The 20,611-nt window shown below is 43.8% G+C and overlaps 1 protein-coding gene across 4 annotated transcripts in view; it reads right to left on the minus strand.

The window, feature by feature from the left end:
- The window catches only part of MAP1A (microtubule associated protein 1A), a 57,171-nt gene that overhangs the window by 28,777 nt on the left and 7,783 nt on the right, over positions 1-20,611 (minus strand). Inside the window, exon 1 of one of the 4 annotated variants that reach the window (XM_027666675.1) lies at positions 5,769-5,884. The exons of the other annotated variants lie outside the window; for them this stretch is intronic. The gene's annotated coding sequence lies outside the window, so the exon portion shown is untranslated. Of the gene's footprint in view, positions 1-5,768; positions 5,885-20,611 lie in introns of those variants that run through there. 4 annotated transcript variants of the gene reach the window in all.

Raw genomic sequence — 20,611 nt, forward strand, 5'->3', positions numbered from 1 at the left:
TCGTTTGGACAACTGATCAATATGACACATGTAAGCAAACTGCCTGAGGCAGGGACAACTTAACTGTATAAAAGACGGGATGGCTGAAGATACAAGGAAATAATTCTGAGATTTCCTCCTGTTTGCCTACTGAGATGCCAAATTTCTGACAAGAGGCTCCTGCTTCTGATTTACGGCAACTGCTCAGAATCCTAAAATCTCCTTCCTATTCTGTACTGTTAACAGTCTCATTCCAAGTCACTTTTCTTCTCTCCCTTGCTTGTTTTGAGGATGACCTGTTGAATGTCACCTCTCTTTAAGATACAGATATTAAACCAGCTATGGACTCTGAGCGGCTGGAGTGGTTGGTAAAGTGAAGGGCTGTGTTCTGCTAGCCCTTGAAAAAAAGCAGCTGTTCTCTGACAACAATTTTCTTTGATGCATCTTAATTTTGCACTCTTGGATCTAACTGCCTCTTGACAGATCCTCTGCATGGTCTGGGTTCCTGGGATTTGGTTTACAGCGTGGACTACAGCGATAATGAATGGGATACAGAAAGTTATTTCAAAGTGCAGAACTTCAAGGCCTCCCGTCCATTCAGCACCGAAGGGAGAGGTACCTGGGAGCAGCCAAGGAGGTTTCCAGCAGAGTAGCCTGGGACATCTTCTCTCTCAATACTGGTGACAAGTCCACTCAATCACTGCCTTTCACCAGTCTGCCTGAGTTGAGCTCACTCAAGTCTTAATTCATCACAGGAAGCCCTGCTTCCTAATGCCACCCCATCTAGCCAGGTCCCTTTCAGCTTGCAGGTTACACAGTGGAATTAGGGACTGAACTTACTGACTGGGGAGAAAAGACTGGAAGAGGCCTCCAACACCACAAACCCTTCTTTCAGGGCCTCTCACTCATTCAGCTCCCTCGAAGCCATGCAAGCACAGGACCCTTCCATGCTCCCATGCCTCCTTCTTTCTTAACAATAGTCTTTGCCTTTGAATAGGGACCAACAGCAAGAAAGAAAACACATAACAGTTAAAACACAAATCTAGCAACCAGGAAAAATGTCGCATGGACCAAAGCCACAGAGAACCACCCTATCCGATGCTTTAGGAGTCATATTTTACTTCTTACATGGCCTAGCCATGTCTGCATTTCTGTTAAGTACTGCAACTTAACTTACTCCTCTTAATTCATTCCAGCAAGCTTTTCAGAACATAGATCTAGTCACCCAGAAGGCAAATCGTTGGCTTCTTGCCAATTTCTCCTCTAAGAGGGCTGTTAGCATCTTGAGTGCCTGATTGACAGACATTCTTCAAACAACTTTCAAAAGGGAGGTACTAATGACCTTTTCCTTCTAGTTTTTCTCCCTAATTATTTAAGAATTTGACACTGGAGCTTAATAGAGAACGGACAGGTGAGATCTCAATGAAATAAAAGGTTAGCAGAGTGCAAAAGCAACTAACTGAATTTCTTAACTTGAAGGTCAATAGAGGAAGCCAGTTTTGCTGTCATGGGTTTTTAAGACAACACATTTGTAGCTAGAGCACATTGTGAAAAACAGCACCAAACTTTTATAGCCGAGGTAGGTTCTAGTAAATTGCCAGAGACTTCAGTGCTTTACAAGAAGGTGCATGAACAACAGTAACATGTGCAAAGAGACACACAAGTTATTCAGTAGCACACATTGATAACAGACGTGCATGTTGAATCCTACCCCTCTGTGACTTACTTGCCTCCTTCCATTGGCAATTCTCAGCCTTCGTTTGCTTAGAGGAAACACCCAAGCCTTTACTTTCAAAAGCAAAGAAAGGGTTCACTAATTTCTTTCCAGACACAGACACTGGGATGGGGATGCTTTTCAGAAAAGCAGAAATTAATCGAAATTGCATTCCTGATTAAAAAAAAAAAACAAACCAACAACCCAACCCAGTACTATTCTATACATTTGAGAGATTGGTCCAGCAAGACTTCAAGGGCTGTTTCAGGAGAACTAAGAACCTGCTGGCCAAGGAGATCGCTGTTAAGGTTAATTTTTGAATAAAGCCTCAGAAGGACAGAAATTTCCTCAAGAGCTGGATACACAACTAATTTTGCCATTAGCACTAATTTTTGAGATCCTGGAGAGGAAGGCAGGAGAGAAGGAAAACTGATCTAAAGTTACCAGATTTCTACAAGTAGAAATTTGTCTCCATTTCTTTAGTGTGAAGCAAAAGTAAAAAAAAGCTTAGGCACAGCAAGGCCTGAACTGACAAAGACCACTTTTTGTGTGTCCAGCCTGCACTGTCCCGCTGTGATAATCCCAGCTCCCTCCACATTCCCTGCAGTTCACTGCCATATTCTCAGCTCCATTTGTGAGCCAAAACTACCAACTGTGCAAGTGGCAGCATGCTCAGAGACAGCCATAGGCTGATGGCCGGTTTGTGAGCAGGGACTGCAGGACAAACAGATCTGTACTGTTCCACTGATGGCTCTGATTCAGATCACTCAACTGTCCCACCAATTTTCACAAAACTGGTAGAAACTTGGTACTTTTAATGCTTTAGTAGAAGGAAAGTGTTTACTGCAGACAAACACAAAATGTGTATTTCTAAGAAGAACTCATATCATGCAACCAAACACCCCTAAGGGGATGAAGAAAAAAATAATACAAACCGAGAAGTTAGAACAAAACTAGCTCAATACTTTCTCTAGTCTTTCCTGTCAACAGCTACTAGGCTTGTCCTGGAGTCCAGAAAACCAGTTCAGCATTTCTGAGGGGAAAGAAAAATAAATCTTTTTCCATCTTAGTAAATTCTCCCCAGAGAACAAATGCTTATAAGCATTCATTTACGCATAACTTGCTCTCTTTCCTCCCATACACGGATTTGGCTGACGGAGAGTCTCTATCATCTCTCCTCCCTTTCTTCCCCAGGTACTTTTGCCTAACAAACACTTCACAGGCTGGCAGATACTCCTTGTGTTTTGAACTAGCTACTACTGTCAGACCACTGTGTGCTAACCAGACAATCTCAACTGCTTTGGGCTCCCACAGCATCTCCTCTCAAGGGCCTGGAGGCCTCTCTCTTCTGCCCATAAAGGAGCAGTGGAAAGTCTGTGATAATGCCAGTAGTACCCTGTGCTGGAAGCAGCACCCACTAAGATATCTATATTCAGATGCCTATCATAAGGATGTATTACTGGATCCTTACCTGCTTCTGAGTTTCTTCTTCCTGTGCAAGATGCAGCTATCGCAGGAGTTACCTAGGAAGGTCTGCATATGAACATGTACAAAGAGCACAAACCATGTCCATAGAAGATCATATGCCCCTTCTGCCCTTACCTCTATGTCCAGTCATGCCCCTTTGACTGAAACACACTGCACCTCTTGTTCACATACACGTGGCTTCCCCACTTTCAGCAAAGAGCTGGCAATTGCTCACCATGCTCCTGTGGTCCATTGTCCATTTACCACCACCTCTGCTGAGGATGTGACTCAGGTATGCCAGCACCACAGACATGAGGGAGACTGGCAAAAAGACATGTCAGGATATAGACTCTTTTGTCAGGAAAGAAACTACTGCAAAGCTACACGTCTCTGTCTGCAGAACGGGAGTAGGGTAGAGGATCCGACAGCCTTGCCTTGACAGATTGCAGGAAAGGAGAGGAGATAAAAATGAGTCTCAGCCTGCATTCAATAACTACTTGCTGGAGAAAGTGTAAGGACAGACATGCGGGCTAGATGCAGCCAACCAGTATGAAGCCATCAGGGAGACAGGGAGGGTACCGACCTCACACAGCAAAAGGCCCCCTGCCCCATCAGAAGAAAGAGGAATCCCTGTCATTCTGGAACAGTGCCCAGCCTGCAGGGCTTTTCACAGCGGAACCAGAGCTACTTGGAATAGAAACAGCCTCGTCTCTGAGATCAGAGAGTTTAAACTGGAGCTTGTTTTTTCTGCAGTCATAAGCCAGCAGGCACCAGCTGCAGAATTTGCCGCAGTGTGTGTGTGCGCGCGTGTTTCTGTGTGTGTGAGTGTGCAGCAGCCACGCTCCTCCCCTCCAACCTCACTGTGTGATCAATGATACATTGATCACAGCTCCCTCCTTTTTCGCCTCCCTACATCACTGACAGTCCCAGTCTGATTGCTCTCGGCCCCCTCTCTTCTTTATTAAGAACGCTTTTGTTGGCCTCACTACTGACTTCTTTTCATTGCTCCCTCTCTGGTTAATGAGGTTTGCTTCTTCTGTTTCCCCCTCTTACCCCAAACAGGAGAGTCTGACAGATATTCATGGTCACATACCCTGGTCTGTGCAAAGTGCTTCTAGCTCCCGTTCTAGCTTCTCTAGCTCTGGACACTGGAAATAAAAGGCCCTGTTTTGAAATACTTCAACACGTTTCAGCATTAGCATACAGATAATTTAACATTTTTAGCAAGATGTTTACTGGTGGCAACACTAACAGATGCCAGACACACCCTATGAAAATAGAACCCCGTGTGTCTGTGACTGCAAAGGTGTCATCATCACACGGTACCACTGGCAATGCAGGAGAGCTAATGATAAAGGGACTGCTGGCTCCTTATCCCTCTGTGCTACGTGGGCAGTACAGCGAGGCGAAGGATGACAAAGGATCACTGCTAGGAAAAAGAAAGGACTTTGCTATTCTCATTTCTTAAGCACAAAGTCCCTCCCCATAGCCTACTAGGACGAAAATCAGCTTCAAGCTTGGCCACATCCCGTCTCTGCTGCCCTTGAAAGGCTGCATCACTCACGTTTTACAGGAACCTTCCTTTTTTCCTCCCCCACTAAGTGGACCCATTTGGATGCTTTTTGGCTTCCTGCAGTGGAAGAATGTAGTGTTGAGAAGCTTGAAGCCAGACTTCAGCTACTTCAAGACTACTCATGTGTGGGCGTGCAGCACCAAAGGAAAGAGAAATTGCAAAAGGGGCCCAGCCCTGTGTCTCTCTTCCATGGAATTAACAGCACGACAGTCCACCTTAACAACCCTCCCCCCTTCTGCCTGGCATTAGCCTCATTCCAGCATCAGCACAGAGCGGAACAGTGATACAGACATTAATAGTCTTTCTCCAAGCCTTGCCCAAAGGCATCATCTGTGAGGTGCCTTGTGCCACCTCCTCCCTTCTCCAGCAGCACATTATCTTCAGGGAAGACCAAACTGGGATAAACCAGTGCTGCAGGACTCCTTAAGTCCCTGACAGGCAGAATATTTTCTCCAGATTCTTCTCTAGACCTATCTTCATACATCACTCTCTGTGCTTGAGCTAAAGACACAAGTGCAACAAACAGCTGAGCAGCTAGGGAATTCGAGTTCTGTTCCTGTACTCGGGCACAAACAGCTGACAAGGGGCGAACTCCGCAGATTATAAAAAAAACCAAGCTCCATCGGCAGCCACCCTCCCCTCTTGTCACTAGTCCCCCTGAACCGTCAGTCGCCCCCTACTCAAACAGCATCAAATTCCAAGCCAAGAAAACCGCACCCGCTATGACCGCTCCGCGCAGGTGCGTCTCCATCACCTGCGCCTCTGCCAGGGCTGCGTAGCCCCAGTAGCTCATTGGGACGGCGCAGAGAGCGCAGAGCCCAGCCAGGGCTGAGTCCGCTTGCCGTCACCGATATCCCCCGCTACCTCCCCCGAACGGCCGACCACTGTCCTCCAAAGCAATGAGCAGCATCCGACCGCGAACAAAGCGCCGCCGCCTCCGTCCCGCATCCCGCGGCACTGGGGGCTCCTCACTACCGAAAGCCCCGGCGCCCCCGCTGCCCGCCCCAGGCCAGTGGGGAAGGAAGGTGCACCTACCATCCTGCCCGGGGAGCGGCGCCGATCGGCTGCCCGGGGTGCGGCGGATGCGCCGGCACGGCCCGGGCTGCGGCGAGCGGCTGCCTTGTCACGGTGGCGGGGAGGAGCCGCCGCGCCCCCACCCCGGTGCGCAGGGCGCTTTAACCCTCTGCGGGCCGCGGAGCGCCCCAGCGGCAGCCCTGGGACTCGCCGCTCCCGTGGCCAGCCCGGTGCCGCTCCGGCGCTCGGGCGGAGTCCGGGCAACGGCGAACACCGGGACCCCGTCCCGCGCTCCGAAATACCCGGCCCAGTTCAAACCCCCATCCGCGCCCCGAAATACCCGGCAAGGGTAAAACTCCGACCCGCGCTTCGAAATACCCGGCGCGGGGGTCAAACCCTGGCCAACATGCGTGCGGGTGTTGGCTGAACGTTTTTTCTCTACACCCTACCATCAGGCTGCTCCTCACGGGCTGCCCAGAAGGGTGCTCCCCATCCCACCTGGCAAGGCTTCGGCTTAAGCGACTCTTAAACTGGAATCTCGCGCCGGGCTCCAGCTCCAGAGCAGCTCCTCCAGTTAAAGACGAGCAACACGAACCACCCGGCACAGTCCTGGCCACCCGGGCGGGAACAGAGATGCCTGGCACCACACACCAGCACCTGGATGCTGGTGCACAGGGATGGGTCAGCAGTGACCTCGGACCCCACTGGACAGACCACGAACTCGAATGAGTGAGGCAAGAACAGGAGACTTGTTTCCAACACCGTTTTCAGACAAATGTTTGTTTTCCAAGAACCTTGCAACTTGTTTCATAACCAGCAGTGTCCAGCCCATTTGACCTCCATGGCACTTGCAGAGAATTGTGCCTCCTCGTTCCTGCTCTGCTGGGCTCAGGTCTCCCAGTACAGCACTGAAATTACTCCATGGTGTGCTAGTCGGCAATAGTGATTTTTTTTTTTCCATAGCAAGATCTGAAGCCACTCTCAGTGCCCTGATGCCTTACACATGATCCCAGCTTACTTCTAGGTTCCAGAATTAACTGTGAAAGCTGGAGATGTCCTGTCTGCCCTACAGCAAGTCCCCCACTTGGTGATTTTTCAAGACACAATGGAATGCTCAGGAACAAAAATATCCCAGAATTTGTTATAAGTTTTAAAAATTAAAAAAAAAAAAAATTAAACCTTCTGTAACTTTCAGATTATGCCAATCAGTGGCAAATATTTGTGAACCTCAGGAAAAATTACTACACTGGAATCAAACATCTTAGATTTCTGTATGTTTCGCACAGGTAACATATCCTCATCTTAACACCCTATTTAAGAAGACCAAAGGTTAAAAAATTCTCAGGGGACAAACTATTAAAAAATAGCTCCATGCTATGGGAGGTACTGAGCTGCTTCACTACATCTGTCATGTCCCAGACTTCTGCCTGACAGTTCTAATACTCAGGCAGTGACACCAGCAACCTGCTGATGCCAGTCAGTCAGCTGTGGTGACTGGGAACCCCTCCTAGTGGGCTAGAATGTGCCCCAAACAGATCTGAAGCATGTTTCTTCTAACAGTAAGTTCTGGTAAGAACCTCCTTCACCATGGTAAAAAACAGCATCAGGATAACATCTGCCAGTATCCACTGAGAACACAAATTCAACATTAATCTTAGTGGTGCCCAGGTCCCTCCAAGTCCTTTTAAAAAGTGCTGCATGTTCCAGGTTGGCTTTTTTTTTCTTTGGTAGCCTGAAGACATTTATGTCAATCCTTAATATAATAAGTGTGGAATAGCATATTCAATCTAGATTTAGAAAACGTTTTAGCCATCAGCCAGCAAAAGCTTACTGATTTCCATGAAGCCACAGAAGAGCATATATATTGTAGTGTACTCCCTGTACAATACTACCCCTGCACAACTGGACTGATTCCTCCCTAATTGCTTTTTTTTCCCCAGATGTATACAGGCTATATTTGCCCCTCTCCTATCCCCTTAAAATGAATACATTACCTTTGCTGTCCACGCTTCCACCGTCCTCTGCTCATCATCCCTTCAGATTCGTTTTCTCATCCCCTGTGCATCACAACAGACATTCTTCAAAACAGGGTCATTGTCACCACCCATTGTGCTTGTCATCCCACTATAACCAGTATAACACAAGCTGGAGAGATTTGCACAGTCAAAGTGAATAAGGAGTCAGAAGTAAAGAGCCAAGTAAACAGGTAGGGATGCAGATGACTGCAAGCCAAACATGCAGTCCCCTTTTTCAGCTTAAAGATGCACAAGGTGAGGAAAGGATATCACCTAGAAGGTACTGCTATGCAGCAGTGCTGAAGACAAAGCAGGAGGATGTATTTGTTACTCCTGCTTCATATAAACCAGGCTTCTTAATATTCAGCATCATCCACTTCACTGCCCAGGTGGTAGCCCAGGGACAATTTCATCCATTGGGCAGTTCTTCAGGACTTTCCAAATAAACCCACAACACTGAGACATGTCTGTCACTTCAGAGAGCAGTGCCACTGGTGCAGGTAGGGAGGGAGGGGGGTAGCATAGCCTTGGTCTAGAAGTGATCTATGTTGGAAATTGCACTGCCACTACCAGATTTTTCAGAGCACTCCAGGATGACAGCTCACACTGCACTCACAGGAAGGGCACACATCTCAGGCCATTTCATACAGTGACATACAACTCTGCAGCCTTTTCCTCTTCTACACCCATTGCAACAGTGACCAAATTTCGCCCCTAGCAGGATATTTAGAGCAGCAAGATCTCCTTCTGTAGTTTTTTATATTGATACAGTCTATTTCAAGCCACAAAATAAGATTTTACTGTCTAATTAGGACATTTCCTGATATTAGTAATTGTTCCAAAATCTGTTCCTCTTAACAGTCATACAAGTACACTTTTAAGCATGAACTAGTCTGATGCCCACAACTGGGTTAAAAGCTTCTGAATATACAAACAGGCCAATTTATCTTCCGTCCATGATCTTGTTTTATATGGAAACGACATTGTTTCATTAATATTGTGGCATGCTCTTATTTTGTTTGCCTCAAAATCTTTTTTATATGCCATAAAAATTCAGCATCTTCCAGTTGCTGTTGAGAATTGACATCAGAAATAGCTATCTCTATGAAATTAATGCCTGAAGGCTGATGCATCTATTGTCTCTAATTTACCTCTCACTTTCCACTCTTGGTTACATGTTCAGGCCACAGCAAACTGGAATGCATCTTTTTGTACTTTGCAAGTGTTTTTTAACAAAGAAAAGTCACTGATGAGGTATGGTGGTTTTCACAAAGCACAGTTCTTCAGTATATGTATACTGCTTGACCAGTAAGACACTTTTCAAACCTGAAGAGGTTCTTAAAGCAGCTGCTGCCTTTACCCCACACCTGTTATAGAAGGGGCCTAAGAAGCCTCCTGCACACATGTTCTTTGAGGCAGCCCTCCTGCCTTCATGAGCAGCTAAAAGTTGCAGATAATCTCTTTTTAGCTTGTGAAGAAAACAACAAACTATCATTTAACAAAAAGTTTAAAAATAGTAATCAAAAGCAGAAGATAAAGGGCACTAACAAGGAAGGCGCTCACCGATCTTCAAGGCTCTTCCAGTTCCTAAAAAGAGGGCACTGAGCTTCTAGTTTCAACTTCCACCTTTCTAAAGCCATGGAGACCTACGGAGCTATGATCAGGAACATTTCAATTTCTTCAGTCCTTCAGGAAATCAGGAGATTTGCCTCACAGTTACAGGACCTCACAGAACAGACACCAGAACCAGTACCGAGGTGAGGCTCATTGATGTTCAATTCCAAACCCCATTCAAACATGGAAATAAAGACCCTATTATTCTCTGATGCAAGGACAGATTTATTTTAGCTACTGAATTAGAAAAGAAAGGTGGAGCTTTTTCCACTTATGCTAAAAAAACCCAAAACACTTTTGTCCATCTTATCAAACAGACAACAGTCACCAAATCACTATGGTTTGAAACAAAGGTCCCATCTTTTGGCTGAAGAATTCTGTTCCCTGTCCACATGGCTTTGAAAAGGCCTCAAAGCATCCTGTGATGTTAAGAGTAGTTCCTTTCTGACTAGGATATGGAATTAAATATGGAATGAAATTGTTAACAGTGTGAACACTTATTTCATCACTGCACACCTGAGTCAGTATCGCATTGTCAGGAATGTTCTGGATCATAAATTTTAAGAAGCTATAGACAGGCTCTTCCCTCAGGCTAGCATAAATATGAAGTCTCTTCTTAAAATGTTTTTCTGTTATTTTCAAAGCTGAGGGTGGAGCCAGGGACACATCTCCATGTTTTTCTCTACTGTGATGTTTAAAACATTTTTATACGAGTGAAGGCTATGGCATTATGAGGTATGAGATCTCCAAAACTATAGCTAAAGCATAAGACTTACAATGACTCTAGAGGTCATGCTTCTCTGAACAACAGCTCTGAACTGCCCACTGTCTTAAGCTCAAATACATTTGATTTTCTTCACAACTTTAGGCCAAAGCCTTTAACAAGAGAAGAAATTCTAATGAAGAGTATACTATCTTCTGAAAAGTCTTGGGACAAAGAATAATCATGGCCTGACCCATCCTGAGCAGCCCAGGTATTAAATTTGAGTTAAATGTATTCATTTCCCCACACTTCTGTCTGAAAAGCAGAGTTCTGAACGGCACAGACTCGAACCTCTCCGTTAGTATGCATGCCAGCTTCTGAGTTCTCCTTGCACACAGCTCTTACCACTGCACACAGGACAGAGAAAAACTGCTGAGAAGAACAAGGATTTATTTGCATTTGTCCGCTTGGAAGATTTTTTTGCTTTGACTATCCAGTTACTGACTTCCACAGGTTATCTGCTTTCAGTCAACCAAAAGAACCGATGATTGTTCAAGTCTTAGGCAAATCACTTCTAAAATCCTCTTGACTATCTTCATTTCTGTCTAGGTACAGCAATTTTTACTCTTTTCTACAGGCTTTACTAGGATGTTTCTAAAGGATACTTGTTTTTGCTGAGTACTGCATCTTTCTCTGCAACTGTTTAGTGAGGTTTCCCTACTTCCCATCTCCTTTCTTATTTACAAATATTTGTATCTTTTTAATCTCTCTGGTTGCTTAAATTCTGACGAAATGTTTGTTTCATATTTTATCAAGTTTTCTTATTTTTAAATAACCATTTCTGAAATGCAGTGACAACCCTTTGGTTGTCTGTATAGTTCTACTTAAAGGAACCTTTGATCTCTAAATTATTTTATTCTTTCAGCTGCTTTGCAGGTCCAATACAGTTACATATTTAGGGTCCTCTTCCTTAATTTGAGAATGATACTTTCATCTTCATAATGCTTCAGGGTCCAAGGAGTGATTATCATCTGAGCTATTGAGAATTAGCAGCTCTAATGTGGAATTTTGCAAGTTTAAAGGTGGATAGCCCAAGTCATCCATTCCATTTATTTTTGTATCATTTTCTTCACTAAATAAGGTTTTATTTTTGTGGTAATAGCATCCCTAATGCAGGTCCACAGAGACTGTCAGCACCTGCTACCAGCCTCTTTTCCAATTCCTACTTTAAACAAATTCATGAACCCTGTGAGTTTTCTGCGCCAACATTCTGATCCCTCTTGTCCCAGAAAATAAGGTTTTAAAAATGGTGATCCTAATTTAACTCAGCAACTGAAAAGCTTTAGGGAAAATGACAGAAGACGACCTGTCTAGAACTCTCGGTGGAAAGGATAAAGAGGTTTATAAATCAAGGCTGTGAAACTGGAGCAAACATAAGCAGTACTAAAAAGCCAGAAGGAACACAAAGAGAAGGACTGAGGCAAATACCAGAGCACAGTGAGAACAGCAGTGTGTCTCTGTACGAGTGGAGCATGACTCCTTAGCACCCAGAAGAGTGGCAATGAGGGAAGAGGAACCAGGATCAAATCCCAGTGATTTCCTAGTGACACTGGGATAAAACCCTAGTGTTTTCCTAATTACACCAAGTTCAAGGAAAGTCTTCTTCAAAAGTGTTTCCAATAAGCAGCATACATCTACCTGAAGAGAAACCCATGCCTTCTACCAGCGCTGGAGTTGGCTGTACTTCTCAGCAGTCCGGGCCAGGGCCAGCACCCGCACCCAAAGGCATGCACACACAGCAAAGTTTTCTATATCTCCCCACAGACACAGAGAGCAAAGGAGAAGGGATGAGCCAAGTCTGTCACTGAAAGAAAGTCAGGCAATCAAGGCAATGTGAGAGAAGCTACAAGAGTCAAAACCTGGTGCAAGATTCCTCTTCCTGCAGTGGGTATTTTCTATTTTTTTCTTTCCAGACATGTCTAACTGCCTCAGATCACAATCCTTCTCTGAAACAGACAGTAATCTCTTGTAAAAGGTACCAGCTGCCCCAAGAAGGGTTGGATTCCTGGGGACCTGCTGTTTTAACTCTCTCCAATGCCCGAAGGGAGGCGCAAAGGCCGTTAACATTCTTACAGAGCACAGTGTCAGGCCAGAGGCACTGATTCAGCAGGTGCCCTGTCAGTTGTCCAGGCAGCAGATGCCATGCTGCTCTACAGACATGGCACTGGTAGGACAGCTTGACAAAATCACAGCAGTATCCTAGGAAAGAGGCAACAAGCTTCAGTGGCAACAGTGAAGATGATGCAAATAGCAGGCAGGAGCTAAGCCTGACAGAGAAAGGCCAGGAAGAAGGTAGAGTGGGATTTAGAATTAGCAGTGGCACAAGTAAAATTTCCAAGACACCATAAATTTGGGAAAGTGACAACACTCTGGATATACTGCCATGTTTACATGACTGGGTCAATGACTGTTGAGGACTTGCTTAAAAAAAAAAGGTACTTTTTTATTAACCCATACCAGGGGTTGATCACCATAACTGGTCTACTCTGGCCTCCAATCGGGAGCTCTGGAGACACACCATCTATAACGCTGCTGATGCCTTTGAGAACGCAGCAGGATCACTCTCGAGGAGAAAAGACAATGCAGAAAGAATCGTGTCTTGCCAACACCACCTAAGGAGTCTTTCTGCTGTGCCTTTTGCAACCGCTCTTGTCTATCTCGTATTGGCCTTTTTAGCCACCAGTGTGCTTGTAGAAACGTGGGTAGAGCCCTTCCCAAATCTTCATTCGTGAAGCCCGGCCACGAATAGAACGTTAGTCCCCCCAAACTAGTGCTAGTAAATTGTGTGTATGTTTGGGATGTTATGGTTACTAGTTACTTTCTGCTTATAAGACCTGCTAGTCAAGAAAAATAAAAAATATGAGAAATAGGCAAATTTCTTTAGAGATAGATCAAACAGGACGACCATTTCAGGCACTATTCCTTCTTGGGTTTATGCTCTCCTGTATGATGAGATCAGCACTGCAGCACATGCTTTCCTGCAAGGATGTATCTCAGTTGAAACCAGAGAGGGAAACCAAATGGAGGAGGGGGAAGAAGGGGGAAAAAAAAAAAAAATCAATAACCACTTTGAATTATTCATCCCCCTGAAAGAGGAATAAAAATACAAGCAAATGCCATCTTCATAACAGTAATCCCAGGAGAATTTTCTTTATAGGAGTCTAACTGTCTACTGCAGGTTTTTCTACAGAATCATTAGAACTCACTAGAATTTTAAAGGCAAAGAAGCAGGATTAGGTCAAACCCAAACCATTCACTTACCTGAAGGCAAATTGCAAATAGCCATTACCAATTTCCACAATAGCTACTGTCAAAGTGAAGGCAGACAAAAATCCAGAATAGGCCTCAGTTTACAAAAATCTGAATAAAACAAGTGGGGTCAGGTCATCTGAAAGAAATACATCCTTGTCCTATTATGTTGTTCAGAGGTTCAGAGATCTTTTCCTTTTTGTTTTCTTAACTATCAGAAATTTAAGTCTCATCCAGCACAACTATCCTAAAACAATAAAGACCAATATCACAGGGGAAATCCCTACTGTTTTACATGGATTCAGAATGCATTCTACCAAAGCCATTTAACAAAGGCCTGAGAAGTCCAAAACATTGAGTTATTCCCAAGCTACTACCTCAAGGACAGCCCAAACTTAGTATTTCTTTTAAAAAGAAAACAAAAATATTCACATCTACCAGAACACAAAGTACTAAAGAAAACAAAACCACAAAATATGCTTGTTTTACATTGTGTCCTGAAGAAAGGTCCAACCCTTCCCCAATGATCTCATCATTATTTTCCTTTTCTATCAAATTAAAGGGTTAATCTCTCAAGGTCCATTCAAAGAGATCATGACCCCTCAAATCACTCTGTATGACAGACAGTACAGCAGGACTGGCTCAGCTCAATGTACTCCCTCTGTCCTTGAAGGATAAAAGAGATTGCTCCAGGACAAACCCAGTTATTCTTTGCCTCTGTATGCACTTCAAGATTTTGAATTCCATGAACTGCCAACATTTAACCACAAGGTCTGGTTTTAGAAGCACGAGTAATAATTTAATGGGGCAAGTTCTAACTTTAGAAATCACGACTGTGGTGATTTCAACTCTAGGAGCTTTGAGCGAAGAAACTTGCAAAACTGGAAAGTTAGTTATCCATGGAGATAAAGTGCAAAAAACAAGGAAAAACCTCACCAAGCATTATTTTTGTCTGTGTCATGTATAAGGACTAATTCTTAGTAGAAAATAACTGCATTGGTTTATTTCTAGTTGAATAATTATATCAACAGAGTCTGGTTTGTGAAGACTTACTCTCAAATAAGCATGTGTGCATCGGGAATTCCCCCACTAGCATGGTACTGACAGCTTTGCCAGCAGCTCCCACACACACCAGTCCTAAGGGAGGATGGGAGAGGGAGCAGGTCGACCACAGCAGTGACCTGTACTGGCTCAGCTTTCCACCACAGCAGTCTCACTGCCCCTGCAGCAGAGGAGCCCCATATAGAACATCTATGGCAGAAAGCTTATTCTCTACCATTTCCCCCCATGATAGCAGGAATTCTTGGCTATGTTGAATATTTTCTTTTAATTAACATGTGTGCCTGTAGTACTCCGTTTAGGCACAGTCCTCTTCATAAATGACTCAGGTTCTGCACTCAAAGGGATACTGAGTAAGTTTGCTGATGATACTAAACTGAGAGGAGCTGTTGACTCCCTCGAAGGCAGGGAGGCCCTGCAGAGGAACCTTGCCAAATTAGAAGGCTGGGCACTCACCAGCCATACGAAGTTTAACAAGGACAAGTGCTGGATTCTGCAGCTAGGGTGAGGTGACCCTGGATGTACAGACAGACTGGAGAATGAGAGGCTGGAGAGCAGCTGTGGGAAGGGACCTGGGGGTCCTGGTCGATGGCAAGTTTGATATGAGTCAGCAGTGCCCCGGAAGCCAGGAGGGCCAACCGTGTCCTGGTGGGCATCAGGCACAGCATCGCCAGGTGATGGTCCCACTGTACTCTGCACTGGGACAGCCTCACCTCAAGTCCTGGGGCCAGTTTTGGGCACCACAGTATAAGAAAGATCTAAAGCTGTTAAAGAACATCCAAAGGGGAGCTACAAAGATGGTGAAAGGCCTTGACGGGAAGCCATATGAGGAGCAGCTGAGGGCACTTGGTCTATTCGGCTGGAGGAGAGTGAGGGCAGAGCTCATCAGGCTCTCAAAAGGGGAAGCAGAGGGGCAGGCACTGATCTCTTCACTCTTGTGACCTGAGGGAACAGCTGGAGCTGTGTCAAGGGAGGTTTAGGTTGGATATTAGGAAAAGGTTCTTCCCCCAGAGGGTGCTCGGGCACTGAACAGGTTCCACAGGGCAGTGGTCACGCTCCCAAGGCTGCCAGAGCTCAAGAACCATTTGAACAACATTCTCAGGGACATGGTGGGACTGTTGGGGATGTCCTGTACAGGGCCAGAAGTTGGACTTGATCTTTGTCGGTCCCTTCCAACTCAGGAGATTCTATGATAATTACCCATGGTTTATAACAGACCAATGATGCATTTAAATAAAAGAAGAACACCTTACCTAAAAGACCTAAAAGTGTACAAAACACAAAAATGACACTTGCCCAAAAAACCCCACAAACAATACCTAAAACATGCATTTGGTTTAAAACAAAAACAGGAGACTGTCTTCAGGTAGTGAATTAAATTTTCTTTGCAGTGTTCTTCATATTCCAATGCTCAAGCTCAGGAATTGACCTATTTTCCTCTACTGTTTCACACAGACCAGCAGGATAAAGCAAAAAGTAAAAAAAAAAAAGAAAAGAAAAGAAAAGAAAAAAAATTACAGAATTACAGATGGGTTAGGGATCTGGTGTGGATCCTCTGCAGTAACATGTGTCATAGCAAGAAATCAAGAAAAGCTGATTGCCTGTCCACACAATCCCCTAAAGTTTCCAAATCAAGCAGCAAGGCATTCCACTATATAGAAGAGAATGAAAATAAGTTGGTACTTCAAAAGCAACCTCAAGGTACAAGCCCTTAATGATCCCCATTAACTCCACTTCAGAATTCCTGGTTTTCTAGCACAAGGAAAATCATAATTTCTCAGTATCAAGCAAAAAGCACATAATCTCAGATTACCCAGGAAAGAAGCAACATCAGATCAGGAGGGGAAAATGGTGCCTCTGGTCTGAAATGTTAAATTCTTACAGGGGGAAAAAAGAGGCACATGTTCCAGCAATGCCATAGTTAATAAAGCAAGGCAAAATCCTGGAACAGAGCTAGTCAGACTGTAGGGCATCTGTTTTCTAAGGAGATAGGAATTATGGCATTAAAATTACAATAGCACATGACAACAATTAATCTCAGTGCAAAATAGGATTAACAGGTGCTGTCCACACTGTTTTTCCACTCTTTTGAATATGGACTTAGAAGATTTTATTTCCCAAAATAGCAGCTCAGATTCTAGATGAGACCACTCCAGGAGTTCCGCTGGGTCCCACTGGCTGTGCAGGGTGCAGCAGAGCAGCAGCTACAGCCTTGTCCTCTTTGCTGAGGGCCTGCCACCATTGCCAGGGTGCACAAGCACCTAGTGCTGATGGCATGGCCTGTTTCTCTGGCATCTGGCACATTAATGCCACCCATTACTCCGCGCTGAAGCAGTGAGATAGGGCACATTTGCTGTCTGTGATTGGCTTTCTACCCCATGAAGCCACCATGGGAAGTATAGCAGAACCTGAGAGCCAAACCATGAGACTGCATTCGGTAATGGCTCAGCCTTGGTCCTCAGCCCCTGAACAACAGCAGCATGGAGCACCCAAAGCTACTAAGCTGAGTGGAAAACCTGGGTAAACAGGAATTGAGAGCAGCTGATCACAGACTCAGTCCAGGAGCCCACACCAGTACCAGGGATTCTTTAAAAGCAAAGGAAATGAGTTGGGGAGCTGCATTCACAGCACAGTAGAGGGAAACAGATCAAAAAAATCTGTCAGAAAATTATACACAGCTGCTGAAACTGTCACATGTTAAAGATTATTTTCCTACTTAATCCTTCTTCCCCTTGGCTCATCTTGTTTGCCTTAGCAAGGTCCAGTTGACAAGGACTGGAAAAGCCTATTCTAAGCCACTGCATTAGGGATACTAGAGAAAAGTGCATAGAGCTACAGCAAAATAACGATACACAACACATTCACAAGGCTTTCCTTACCAAAATCTAGATGTGACTGATGCCAGAATCCCAGCAGCATTCACAACAAACCCCAAACCAAAAACAAACACCAAAAAACCCAAAACCCAAACCACCCAAAGCTTGTATTAACTTGTACTAAGTATCTCTAGTTCTAACACCTTTGCTAAACATGGAGCAACATGATGACTCCAAGAGTAGCATGTATTAGAACTTGTCTTATTTGGGAGGTCCCTCTGTCACAGCAGTTGCTGTGCTTACAATGCACATGGCCATCAAGAGAATGCTGCCTTTGTCAAGCTAAAAATATGTCACTGCAACACACAAAAAAATAAAGCCAAACCCACAAATACCAACAACCATCCCCCCTGCCCTTATTTTGTGTACAACTACTGTGATGGACAACATGAAATAGTTACTGGAGCACGGTTTAAAGAACTGTTCTGCATCATACAGATCATCCATTAACCATTATAAAATTAAACAGCTCTCAGACACTGGACAAGATGGAGAAAATATCTTCAACAGCCTTTGCTGGTTTTCTGCTGGTATTGAGTGGAAGCATATGTCCCCTCCCCACCCTTTTTTTTTGTTCTTAACTGGCTCACTCAGAACTTTTGAACACTTATTAAAAAACAATGAACAGAGAATAAATCTACATCATCAATGTAAAGAAAATGCATCTCTAGGCAAAAAAACCCAACAAACCAACAGCAACAACAAAAAAATCCCCAGAAGCATTAAAATGGGTTACATACTAAAAGATGGCAGGTGTCTTGCTGAGGAAAAAAATAAAATTAAAAAAACTTATATAAAGTTGATAAAAACCACACCTGCAACCCTTGAAATGCCCGAGTTGTCAGAAAAAATGCCATTTGCACACTCAGATGCTGAACCCTAACTGTCATTGCACCTTTCCATCAAGAGGCCCCAGCTTCCAGCCCCTGGGCCAGCCATGCACAGGCCTCAGCCCAGTTTTGTGGAAGCCAGACAGATTCCAGATACTGCTGAAGTCTGGAGTGCAGGTAGGACGGTTTGCTTTGTGGTGATATCACTCAAGAACAAGAGTTAAGGATGAGAATTGGAAATCTTATAGTTTCAATTATTACAAGAAATCATATAAGCACCATGCCATAAATAAGGCCCACAATTATAGAAAGGCAGTAACACTGAGTATTCACTAAAATAAAGAACCCAATATTTTGCTAAAGTTCATAAGTAATGGACCTTGTTTGCAGGTGATCAGTTTTTTCAATTCTTTAAAAGTTTCATGAACTCCATGAGGGAAAAAGATCTGGGAGAACAATGCATGCTGTTGCTCCTTATGAAGATCATAAAGTGTTGTGTCTATCAATTCAGGTTTAGCATAGAAAACCAAAATGATTAAAATGTTCAAACAGTGGCATTATCATAATAGTCTCAAAAGGAACTCTCCAATTTAGGAAAAAAAATAAAATAGAAAAGAAGTCAAAGCTAGAAGATGAGGTCATTACCTCTCAAATGGTAGAAGCTAGGGAGCACCCAGGAAAGCTAGATCAAATAAAAATAGAAGAGGAATTTCTTCTCCAGATAACAGTCAGTGAATTTCAAAAACGTACTGCTACACATGACTGTGGAGGCAGACAGCATTTGTAGAGTCTAGATTCAAGAGGAATCAAACAGCTTTTACTAGAAGGAGTTGCTCATGGTCTGAACATCCCTCCTTCTAGCATTGTGCATAGATAGGGAGGGACCTATGAGGGGGAAAGGGCCATCATTGGGGCTTGGTAGACCCCTGATCTGAACCAGTAAGGCATTTCCTTTGATCTTACTTGCTTTTAAAAAGTTGAACAGAATTTTCCCCTCAATATTCAGCAGAGGAGCTTAACAGAACCAGAGCAGCTGTGAAAAATCACTTCTTCCATAGGAATGATGCTTCCCATGAATAGATCTGTACGATTCACTGAAGCCTCAGCAATTTCAAATATACAATAAATACATACAGAAATGTGAGTTGCCCAGGGTCAGTTTAAAGCTTACATGAATTTTAGGGCAAAAGAAGCACCATTTGCCCTTTCAGTCAGTAACACCATTTGGGCAGAACAGCACAAAAGCAAGAAACTGTTGATGCTGAACCTCTGCCCAGCTGAAGTGCAAAATAGCTTATTGGGGCTCTAGTTTCTTATCTTCCCTGTAACTTTTGGGTGTCATAGTGAGAACCACAGCACTCATGGCAGGAACAAAGGAACAGTTTGAAATACAAAAGGCAAACAGATTAAGCCTGACAACTCTTTGGCCCAAGCCACTAAAGCAGGGTCAGTATGCTGGCATCAGATGTGTGAAATGCAGACCAGTATTACTTGTCAAAGAGAACCCTGAGGATATGTAGCTCTCTTACCATTAAAACATCTGCTAAAGATGGTAAAAGCAGCATCTTGAAATTAAGTTTTATATATGTGGTCTTTCATGTTCTCGCTTTTGTGCTATCTCTTGTTTTAAAACTAAGCTCTGCAGGTCAAATAGAGCCAAAAATATCCAGTAAATATTCCTGTTCTGTATTTGAAAGAAATAAAAATATATTTTAAAGATGATCAAATTTTAACAGTAATGGTGGTGGGAGATTGCAGCAATCAGACTAAGTAAATGCAAAAAGATAATTTCTGTACAGGATCTAAGACTGACTAAGAAGCTCTCAGGTTCCAATCTGAACTCCAGCACCCTGGCATTTAAGTCCTAGAAGACTGGAAAACCCATCAGCACTAAAGATTCAAATAGAATACTAAATTAATGTCAATCAGCATGGTTTTACAGAAAATATGACCTTACTTCTTAATAAAAAACAAATAAGCTTGTCAAAATCTCAAAGGTTGTACTGATATAGTGCAATCATTATTTCATAAGGCATGTCATGTAAGTCTGCACTGTGATTCATGCTGCTCACTGTATCCATAGACAACCTGAAAAGGAGGAAAGAGCAATGCTTGGGATTGTTGCAGCCACATGTACCAACAAGAAACACGGGCTGCACTTACAGCATGGGAAACTGTATTTTAGGAGACTGCAATTGATGGGATCTTTGAGGTCATGCTCAGTGTGACCAATACAGCCCTCAAACACATAAGGAAGAAGCACAGAAGCTGACAAATGCTCACTTTGGTATTTCTCTGGTCAGAAGTATGTTGGCAGACAAAAGATGCAGGACAGTTAATTGCTCAAGGACTACAAATCGCATCCAAAGTTCAAAGAATCATTGTTGCATCTCTGAAAAAAAAAAAAAAATAGTGCTAGCTACTGACTTTTTTGCTACCTGAACATGCAAATTAAGGA

Source organism: Corapipo altera, unplaced genomic scaffold, assembly GCF_003945725.1.
Source record: "Corapipo altera isolate COAL_440 unplaced genomic scaffold, ASM394572v1 349, whole genome shotgun sequence".
In the NCBI taxonomy this organism is placed as follows: Eukaryota; Metazoa; Chordata; class Aves; order Passeriformes; family Pipridae; genus Corapipo; species Corapipo altera.